We start from the raw sequence: 11927 nt of genomic DNA, 5'->3' as shown, positions 1-11927 counted from the left end.
TCCATAATGCTCAGTTTGTTTCCCAGAATCCACAGTCTCTCATATTTTGTCTTCCCCTCTGATTTACCCCAATTCATTTTTCCTTTCCTTCTCTTTGATGTTATTCCTTACGCTTATTCCTTATGCTCCACAAGTAAGTGAAACCATATAATAATTTAATTTATCTGCCTGACTTATTTCACTCAGTATAATCTCCTCCAGTCCCAAGCATGTGGATACAAAAGTTGGGTATTCATCCTTTCTGATGGCTGCATAATATCCCATTGGACCATATTTTCTTTATCCATTAGACTGTTGAAGGGCATCTTGGCTCTTTCCACAGTTTGGTGATTGTGGGCATTGTTGCTATGAACATTGGGGTATACATGGCCCTTCTTTTCACTACCTCTGTATCTTTGGAGTAAATACCCAATAGTGCAATTGTAGGGTCATAGGGTAGCTGTATTTTTAATTTTTTGAGGACTCTCCACACTGTTTTCCAAGGTGGCTGCACTAACTTGCATCCCCACCAACAGTACAAGAAGGTTCCCCTTTATCCACATCCTCTCCAACACTTGTTGTTTCCTGTCCTGTTGACTTTGGCCATTCTAACTGGTGTAAGGTTGTATCTCACTGTGGTTTTGATTTGAACCTTCCTGATGGCTACTGACGATGAACATTTTTTCATGTGTCTGTTAGCCATTTGTATGTCTTCTTGGAGAAGTGCCTGTTCCTGTTTTCTGTCCACTTTTTTGAAATAATTATCTGTTTTTTGGGTGTTGAATTTGAGGAGTTCCTCATAGATCTTGGATATCAGCCCTTTGTAGTGTCATTTGTGCATATCTTCTCCCATTCCATGGGTTGCCTCGTCGTTTTGTTGACTGTTTCCTTTGCTGTGCAGAAGCTTTTGGTCTTGGTGAAGTCCCAAAAGTTAATTTTCGCTTTTGTTTCCTTTGCCTTTGGAGATATGTCTCAAAAGAAGTTGCTGTGTTCAGTGTCAAAGAGGTTACTGCCTATGTTCTCCTCTAGGATTTTGATAGATTTCTGCATCATGTTGACGTCTTTCATCCATTTCAAGTATATGGTGTGGGAGAATGGTCGATTTTCATTCTTCTAATCATAGTTGTTCAATTCTCCCAGCACCATTTATTGAAAAGACTGTCCTTTTTCCACTGTATATTTTTTTTCCTACTTTGTCAAAGATTATTTGGCCATAGAGTTGAAGGTCCATATCTGGACTCTCTACTCTGTTCCATTGGTCTATGTGTTTGTTTTTGTGCCAGTACCACGCCATCTTGGTGATCACAACTTTGTAGTAAAGCTTGAAATCAGGCAATGTGATGTCCCCAGTTGTCGTTTTCTTTTTCAACATTTCCTTAGGGATTCGGGGTCTTTTTTGGTTCAAAAAAAAAATAGGGTTGTTTGTTTCAGCACTCTGAAGAATGCCAATGGAATTTGGATCAGGATGACATTGAAAGTATAGATTTCTCTGGACAGTATAGACATTTTAACAATGTTTATTCTTCCAAACCATGAGCATGAAATGCTTTTCCATCTTTTTGTGTCTTCTTCAATTTCTTTTATGAGTGTGCTGTAGTTCCTCTAGTACAGATCCTTTAACTCTTTGGTTAGATTTATTCCCAGACATCTTACGGTTTTTGGTGCTATAGTAAATGGAATTGATTCTCTCATTTCCCTTTCTATAATTTTGGTGTTAGTGTATAAGAAAGCAACTGATTTCTGTGCATTGATTTTGTATCCTGCTACATTACTGAATTTCTGTATGACTTCTAGTAGTTTGGGTATGGTGTCATTTGGGTTTTCCATATAAAGTATCATGTCTCTGCAAACAGGGAGAGTTTGACTTCTTCTTTGCCAAATTGAATGGCTTTTATTTTTTTTTGTTGTTGTCTTTTTGTTTCTTTTTGCTGTTGCTAAGTATTCTGGTACTGTGTTGAACAACAGTGGTGAGAGTGGGCATCCTTGCAGTGTTTCTTATCTCAATGGGAAGGATGTCAGTTTTTCCTCATTAAAAATGATATTCATTGTGGGGGTTTTATAGATAGATTTTATGAAGTTGAAGAATGTTCCCTCTCTCCCTATACTTTGAAGCATTTTAGTCAGGAACTCATGCTATATTTTGTCAAATGCTTTTTCTGCATCAGTTGAGAGGACCATGTGGTTCTTCTCTCTTCTTTTATTGATTTGTTCTAGCACACTGACTGACTTGCACATGTTAAACCATGCTTGCATACCAGGGATAAATCCCACTTGATCATGATGGATAATCTTTTTAATATATTGTTGGATCCTATTAGCTAGGATCATGTTGAGAATCTTGGCATCCAGATTCATCAGGGATATTGGCTTAAAATTCTCCCTTTTGATGGGGTCTTTGCCTGGTTTGGGGAATCAGGTTAATGCTGGCTTCACAGATAGAGCTGGAAGTTTTCCTTCTGTTTTTATTGTTTGAAACAGCTTCAGGAGGATTGGTATTATTTCCTCTTTGAATGTTTGGTAGAATTCCCCAGGGAATCCATTAAGTCCTGGGCTCCTGTTTCTTGAAAGGTTTTTGATCACTGCTTCAATCTCGTTACTAGATATTGGTCTATTCATGTTATCAATTTGTTTCTGTTTCAGTTTTGGAAGTTTATAGGTTTTCAGGACTGTATCCATTACTTCTAGGGCTTAACTTATTGCATATAACTCTTGATAATAATTTCTGATGATTGTTTCTATCTTCTTGGTGTTAGTCGTGATCTCTCCACTTCCATTCATAATTTTATTAGTGTGGGTCCTCTCTCTTTTCTTTTGGATGAGTTTGGCCAGTAGTTTATCGATTTCATTCTTTCAAAGACAAGCTTCTATTTTCATTGATGTTTTCTACTGTATCTCTAGTTTCTAACTCATTGATCTCTGCTCTAATCTCAGTTATTTCTCCTCTTGTGCTTGGATTTGGCTTAAGTTGTTGTTGATTTTCCAGTTCTTTAAGGTGCAAAGAGAGTTAGCATATTTGGGATTTTTCAGTTTTTTTGAGTGAAGCTTGTATGGCAATGTATTTCCCCCTTAAGACTGCCTTTGCTGTATCTCATAGGTTTTGTACCAATGTGGCTTCACTCTCTTTGGATTCCATGAATTGTTTAAGTTCTTCTTTGATTTCCTGGTTGATCCAAATATTCTTGAGAAGGATGGTCTTTAGCTACCAAATGTTTGAATGCCTTCCAAACGTTTTCTTGTGGTCGAGCTCCAGTTTCAAAGCACTGTGGTCTGAGAATATGCAGGGAATAATCTCAGTCTTTTTGTATCATTTGAGTCCTGATTTTTTGACCCAGTATGTAATCTATTATGGAGAAAGTTCCATGTGCACTCGAGAAGAATGAACATTATGTTGTTTTAGGGTGGAATGTTCTGTAAAAATCTATGAGGTCCATCTAATCCAATGTGTCAATCAATGCTCTTGTTTCTTTGGTGATTTTCTGCTTAGATGATCTGTCTATTGCTGACAGTGGTGTGTTAAGATCCTGTACAATTAATGTAATTCATATCAATATGACTATTTTGTTTAACAGTTGGCTTACGTATTTGGCCTCTCCCATATTGGGGCCATAAATACTTGCAATTGATAGATCTTCGTGGTGGAAGAAACTTTAAGAATGATGTAGTGTCCTTTTGTATCCCTGGCTACAGGCTTTAGCTTAAAATCTAATTTATCTGATAAGAGAATCGCTGTCCCAGGTTTCTTTTGAGAACCATTAGCATGAAAGACAGTTCTCCATCCCTTCGATTTTAGTCTGGATGTATCTTTAGGTTTAAAATGTGTCTCTTGTAAACAGCATATGGATGGGTCTTGTTGTTTTATCCAGTCTGCAACCCTGTGCCATTTTATGGGAACATTTAGACCATTCACATTGAGAGTGATTATTGAAAGACAAGTTTTTATTGACATCATGTTGCCTGTGAAGTCCTTGTTTCTATAGATTGTTTCTGTAACTTTCTGTTCTATGTCACTCTTGGGTACTTTCTTCTTTTATAGAACCCCCTTTAGTATTTCTTGTAGTGCCAGGATGGTGGGTATGTAATCTTTTAGACCTTGCTGGTCTTGGAAGCTCTTTATCTCTCCACCCATTCTGAATGTCAGCCTTGCTGGATAAAGTATTCTTAGCTGCATATTCTTCTCATTTAGTGCCCTGAATATGACTTGCCAGCCCTTTCTGGCTTGCCAGTTTTCTCTGGACAGGTCTGATATTTTACTGATGGTCCTTCCTCTGTGCATAAGGAATCTCTTCCCCATAGCTGCCCTTAAGACCTCCTGTCTGAAATTGATTCATGAACTTCACAATTGAGTGTCTGTGTGTTTTTCTAGACTGGTTGATTTTGGGGGATGTCCTCTCTGCCTCTAGGATGTGAACATTTGTTCCATTCCCCAGATTAGGGAAATTTTCATCCAATACTTAATCAGCTATATCTTCTCGTCTTCTCTCTTTCTCCACCCTCTCATGGATCCCAGTAATTCTGACATTGGAACGTTTCATGGCATCATTTATTTCCCTAATTCTGCTTTCATGGCTTCTAAGTTGTTTGTTCCAGGCCTCCTCCTGATCCTGCTTTTCTATCAGTTTGTCTTCTAGATCACAAATTCTATCTTCTGCTTTGGTTACCCTAGCCATTAGAATATTTAAAGTGGATCTCCTTGATAGTATTTTTAACTTCTGCTAGATCAGCTCTCATTTCTACCTTTAGAGATTCTATGTTGTCACTAATGGTCTTCTCCAACCTAGCCATTGCCTGGAGAATTTTTACTCTGAATTCCATTTCCACTCTATTGTTGATGTTCATATTCAATAGTTCTGTCTCTGAATTTTTCCTGTGTTGGGTGTTCCTCCTCCTATTCATTTTGGTGAGAGGTTGTTGAGGGAATACATAGCTGAATATATCGACCACAATCCAGTGAAGGTGCCCCTTTCCACTGATGATCTCCTGCCCCCATAGGATCCAGAAGTGTATAATCTTACATCTCAGGCTGATTTCATGGGTGTTCAGAGTGTTCTGGTAGATATTTATTTCACTTCAGGGGGCCAGTTGAAACAGGGTCTCCTACTTATCTGCTATCTTGCCACTTCTCTATAAGGAAATGTATTATTGAATCTCAAATTAGGGCATGGAACTTGAATCACAGAGAGCATGAGTGATTGAGCATGTATCCATAGAGATTCATGGTACTTTTAGGTACATCCCTTCTCCTTCTCCACTAGTATTTTATGGCTCCTTATAACCTCCTGAGAGCATATGTCTAGGCTTTTCACTTGGCCTTTACTTGAGTAGCTAGGGTCAAGGCCACAGAAATTTTTTTTTCTGTAGCACTTGGCTGGAGCAGTGTGGATATTTTCTATCTTGTTAGGCTGTCACTTTAATGGCCATTTGGCTGGAGAGAGAAAGCATTTGCTTTTTTGTGTGTTTTCTCTCTCTCTCTCTCTTTTTTTTTTTTTTTTTTTTTTTTTTTTTTTTTTTTTTTTTTTGGTCTGCTCCTGTTGGGTTTTCCATGTTACTGGATCCTACAACTCCAATTTTAGACTACATGAAACTTAGAAAAAAACTGGGAACTCATCATCATATGATTTCCTCAAGTCCTGAGGCTGCTAGCAGATTTGACTTTTTTTGTCCACCATTCGCAATCTTCTTAGGCTTGTTTTATGTATGATATCCAGCTTGTTCAGTGGCAATTAGTATGATGAATTAAAAAAAAAGTATGTATGATCCATATTAGTGATAGTGGAAGGATATGTTATTTTGGGATGTCTAAGATATGCATTGGAAATACTCAGAAAGTAACTGGGTATATGAATCAGAAAATCAGAGTAAAGTCTGGCAAGAAATATAAATCTAGGAGACATCAGAATATAAATTATATTCAATGCATTGATTCTGGATATCACTGAGTAAGGTACTATAAATAGAAAATAGAAGACAAAGATTTAAGACTGTGGTACTCCAATGCTTAGAAGTTGGAACGATGAAGAGGATCCAGAGAGAGATCCTGGGAGGAGGCAATAATAAAAGTAAGAAGAGCGGTACCTATGTGTCTTAGTTTATTAAACATCTGTCTTTGACTCATGTCATGATCCCAGGATCCTAGGATTGAGCCCCACATTGGACTCCCCAACCAGAGGTCAATCTGCGGCTCCCTCTCTCTCTGCCACTCTCCCTTCTTGTGCTATCTTGCCCCCAATCAGATAAATAAATAAAATATTTTTAAAAAAATAAGAAGAGGAAACTCAGGAGAGAGTAGTTTCCCAGAAGTCAAGTAAAGATAGTATCTTAGGAAGTAGACAGTGATTAGCTTTTCCCATTGATGTTGAAAAAACAAATATATAGAGGACTGAGAATGGACTATAAAACATGGAAACCTGGAAACCATTTAGTGGTTAATGCATGCTACTTTAGTGGGTCCAGAATTTTATTGTTTTTATCAGCTGTACTTCCTAAGAATCACATTGTCTTAGAGTTAGAAGGATATGTAAGGTATTTGTCCAACCATTAAATCAACTTATAGGATCCCTGATGATTATTTGTGGTCTTTGCTTAAGCATTTCTATTTGCAGTTAGTTCACCAGTGTGTAGTCATTTCCATTTTTGGAGTGACACTAATTATTCCTTGTTTTGAATATGTATTTAGATTTAATCCTACCCATTTTTCACTGTTCTACTTTTGTACTTAGACAATATACAAAAAGAATTCCAGATATTCAGAAAGCATGTCTGTTTTGTTTTGTTTTTAATTTTTTTTTAAGTTCCAACAGATTTTAAGTCTTCACAAAAATGACAATCTTGTGGTGCCTGGGTAGCTCAGTTGGTTAAGCATCTTCCTTCAGCTCAGGTCATGATCTCAGGACCCTGTGATCAGGTCTCCCATCAGGATCCTTGAGCCTGCTTCTCCCTCTCCCTCTGCCTGCCACTCCCCCTGCTTGTGCACTCTCTCTGCCAAGTAAATAAATAAAATCTTTTAAAAAAAATGACAACCTCAATAATAAGTATGGTCTCATAAGAAGTCACAACTTGGGTTGAAGAGAATCCTGTTTTGCTATTATCTTGCCACCCCATTCCTATGAAGACCCTCTCAAGTGCACATGATCACTGAGCATTTTTCCTAACTTCCACGTCCAAATATGGCTCCTTTCCTCTAGGCCACAGTTCTGTCATTACCTGTCTGTTTCTCATCCTCACTATATCCTATATATTATAAAAAAGTTTTCCCTGCTTTGAATCTATTATAGGCTATATATTAAAACTTTGTGATTGATTTACCTAACTTGAATCTCTTGAACCAAGTACAATTAGAACAAACAAGCCACTTCCCAAGTACACTTACCAGTGGCGCCTATAATCAGCGCTGTCCCAAATACCATTCCATATGTATCTTATCCATTCTAAAGTGGGATGAGGACATGGGATCATAAAATATAAGTACCCCATTCTAAATATTGCTCCACACTCACTCTAGGGAGCATGATGATGATTTCATTCTATTTACTAAGTCCACCTGGCTTTTGTGGGTTTAATAAGCAAAAGAAGTTAGGTACACAAATCCAGTCAAGACAAGTTAAATGAATAGAAGTCACTAGCTGTATGATTTCCCACACAGCCAGAGAAACAAGATCACCCCTACCCCAATTAGCCTTGAGTGGGAACCACCAAACTTTGACCAGGCTGAATAGTAGGCCACAATTTTTTAATCATCTATATTCCGAATTATCATTTTATTTTTATTGTTTGCTTAAATGGTTCCAGGATAGGTCCATGGTAGGCATAGCCAATGAAATTTTAAGTTTAATGCAAAGAAAAATAATACCTACATAGAATCAATTATTTGTTATTACCTATTTCCTGTTTCCCTTTATTAGCTATTAAAAGAACTTCTTTCATTTAAAAAAAATATTAAACTAACTGAAGAAGTTCTGCTAAAACAACAATGGCTGTCACAACTTTGGCTGTCCAGGTGCGGCTGGGCATGTGGGGCATTAGGCCATGTAAACCCGAGGCTTCAGCTTCAAATGGTAAGACTCCCACATGGGCTTGGTCTGGGAGGCAGGTAGGGCCTTCAGAAAGAGGGAGCAAGCTGAAGAGGAAGGATACTCTCCCAAAGAACAACTGACAGCTTTGAAAAAACACCATGAAGAGGAGATCACCAGTCATATAAAGTAAATTGAGCCAGCCTCTGCAGAAAGAAATCAAGTGGTGCAAGACAATCAAACATCTAAAAAAAATGATGATGATGATTCAATGTTCACAGTTCCCATTGAATAGCTATATATCCTCTCCTACTTTTATGGAAACATAGTTCTGGTTTTATTAATATCTATCTGTGTGCTTCCAATAGATTATAATAAACTGTCATCTGTGAAATAAATATTAAACTATATTTGATGTACAACATTGTGTAAATTTAAGGTATATACTTATAAATGATAATTCAATATATTTATAAATTTATAATATGATTGTTATTGTACTAATTACCACCTATATCAATTACATTATTATACTTTATTTTTATGAGAATAATTAAGTTATAGTCTCTTAGAAAGTTGCATTAGAAAACAATATTGTTGTCTATATTCACTATACTGGACATTATATCTCTAGGGTTTATTTAGTCCTAACTGAAAGTTTGTGCCCTTAAATAACATCTGTTCTATCTCCTCCATCCTCCATTCCCTAGTAACTACCATTTTACTCACTGTATGAGTTTGAATTTTTAAGATTTTACATACAAGTGATATCATATAGCAGTCATATTTCCCTAATTTATCTCACTTGGCATAATGTACTCAAGGTCCATCCATGTTACTGTAAATGGCAGGATGTCATTTTTCCTCATCACTGAATAATATCCAATCATTAGTATATAACTATATCATGTAATATACATATATATACAGACATACACACACACACCACATTTTCCTTGTCTATTTATTGGTTCATAGGCATTTAGTTTAGTTTTGTTTTGTTTTGTTTTCCATACCTCAACTACTGTAACAATGCTGTGATAAAGATGGGAGTGTGTGTATCTCTTCAAAATCCTGTTTTTATTTCCTTTGGATATATACCCAGAAGTTGAGTTGTTGGTGTAGGGGTAAAAACCTCTTTCAACAACAAACTCAGTTAAGTATATGTTTGCCTTTTATGCCTTACTGAGCTAAGAAACACTTTTCAGCCTATTCTATTGTTTCCCCAACTCCAGTTCTTACAACTGTAGACTCATGCAGTTGATCAGTCAGCACTTATGTTGTACACTCTCAACTAGGGGCCATTTCTAGAATTAGCAGTCACTCAAACAACTCTAATCCCATCTGTTACTAAACAGTTGGGATTTGAAGGTTTGAATTAAGCAAGCACTAGAGGTTAGCTACCTTTTTTTTAAGTTTTTATTTAAATTCCAGCTAGTTAACATACAGCACAATATTGGGTTCAGGTGTAAAATAGAGTGATTCAACACTTCCATAGGAAGTGCTCATCACGAGTGTATACCTAAATGTCATCAACTATTTTACCCATCCCTCCACCCACCTCCCCTATGGTAAACATTGTTTATTTCTTTATACTTCAAAGTCTGGTTTTTGGTTTGCCTTTCTCTTTTTTCCCCTATGATCCTTTGCTGTATTTCATAATTCTACATATGAGTGAAACCATGAGGTATTTTTCTTTTTCTGACTGACTTATTTTCCTTAACATGATGTTCTATAGCTTCATCCACATCATTGAAAATGGCAAGGTTTTATTCTTTTTATGACAAAGTAATACTCCTGTGTGTGTGTGCGTGTGTGTGTGTGTGTGTGTACCACTTATTCTTTATTCACTCATCAGTTGATGGACACATGGACTCTTTCCATAATTTGGCTATTGTAGATAATGCTGCTATAAATATCAGGGTGCATGTATCCATTTGAATCAGTATGTTTGTATTCTTTGAGTAAATATCTAGTAGTGCAATTGCTAGATCATAGGGTAGTTATATTTTTAATGTTTTGAGGAAGCTCCATACTGTTTGCCAGAGTAGCTGCACCAGTTTGCATTCCCACCAACAGTACAAGAGGGTTCCCCTTTCTCCACATCTTCACCAACACCTGTGGTTTCTTGTATTGTTGATTTTAGCCATTCTGACTGGTCTGAGGTAATATATTTTATAGTTTTCATTTGCATTTCCCTAATGATGAGTGATGTTGAGCCCATTTCCATGTGGCTGTTAGCCATTCAGATGTCTTCCTTGGGGAAAAAAATATTTCTTGATGTTTTCTGCCCATTTTTAATTGGATTATTTGGTTTGGGGGTATTTGGCTTTATAACATTATATATTTTAGATACTAAACCTTTAACTTTATGCCATTTGCAAATATCTTCTCCCATTCTGTAGTTTATCTTTTAGTTTTTTTCATTGTTTCCTTAACTGTGCAGAAATTTTTATCTTGATGAAGTTCCAGTAGTTTATTTTTGCTTTTGTTTCCCTTGCCTTGGGAGACATATCTAGAAAGAAGTTCCTATTCCTAATATCAAGAAGTCACTGCCTGTGTTCTCCTCTAGGATTTTGATGGTTTTGTGTCTCACATTTGGATGGTAAACTCATTTTTTCAGGTCTTTAAGTAATTTTGAATTTATTTTTTGTGCATGGTGTAAAAAAGTGTTCCAATTTCATTCTTTGTCATGTTGTTGTCCAGTTTTCCTAACACCTTTGTTAAGAAACTGTATTTTTCCAAATGGATAGTCTTTCCTCTTTTGTTGAAAAGTAATTGACCATACAATTGTTAGTTCATTTCTGGTTATTCTGTTATGTTCCCTTGATCTATGTGTCTCTTTTATACCAGTACCATGCTGTTTTAACTATTGAAGCTTTCTAAGAAAATGTCTGCAATTGTGATGTATCTAGCTTTGCTTCTCTTTTTCAAGGTTGCTTTGACTATCCAGGTAATTTCATAGCTCCATACAAGTTTTAGGACTGTTTGTTCTAGTGCTGTAAAAACTGTTGCTCATATATTTTTAGGGATTGCTTTAAATGTGTAGATTGCTTTGGGCAGTATAGATGTTTTAACAGTATTTGTTCTTCCAACCTATGATCATGGAATACCTTTCCATTTATTTGTGTCATCTTCAATTTCTTCCATCCATGTTTTCTAGTATTCACAGTACAAGTCTTTCACCTCCTTGGTAAGGTTTATTCCTAGATATTCTATTGTTTGTGGTGCAGTTTGATGTTATATATGGGATTGATTCCTTCATTTCTATTTTTGCTGCTTCAATTACTGGTGTATAGTGATGCAACATATTTCTGTAAGTTGATTTTGTACCCTCCGATATTACTAAATTCGTGTATTCTAGAAGTTTCTTGATAAAGTCTTTCAGGTTTTCTATATAGAGTATCATGTCATTGGCAAATACTTAAAGTTTTATATCTGCCTTGCTATTTTGAATGCTTTTATTTATTTGTGTTGTATGACTGGTATGACTAGGACTTCCAATACTATACTGAATAAAAGTGCAAAGAGGGTCATCTTTGTATTGTTCCTCACTGTAAAGGAAAAGCTCTCAGTTTTTCCCCATTAATGATGACATTTGCTATGGCCTTTTCATAATGACCTTAATTGTGTTAAGGTATGTTCCCTCTGAACATATTTTGCTGAGATTTTTTTTCATGAATTGAAGATGTACCTTGCCATATGATTTTTCTGCATTTATTAAAGGATTATATGGTTCTTATCCCTTCCCTTATTAATGTGATATATCACATTGGTTCATTTGTGAACTGTCAGTGAAGCTTACAACCCAAGAATAAATCCCATTAGATCATGGTGAATGAGGTTTTAAGTGCTATTAGATGCAATTCACTAGCATTTTGTTGAGGATTTTGCATCTGTGTTCATCAGGAATGTTGGTCTGTACTTCTTTATTACAGTGGA

This window comes from Mustela erminea, chromosome X, assembly GCF_009829155.1.
Source record: "Mustela erminea isolate mMusErm1 chromosome X, mMusErm1.Pri, whole genome shotgun sequence".
Classification (NCBI taxonomy): Eukaryota; Metazoa; Chordata; class Mammalia; order Carnivora; family Mustelidae; genus Mustela; species Mustela erminea.
This window is presented reverse-complemented; position numbering follows the sequence as displayed.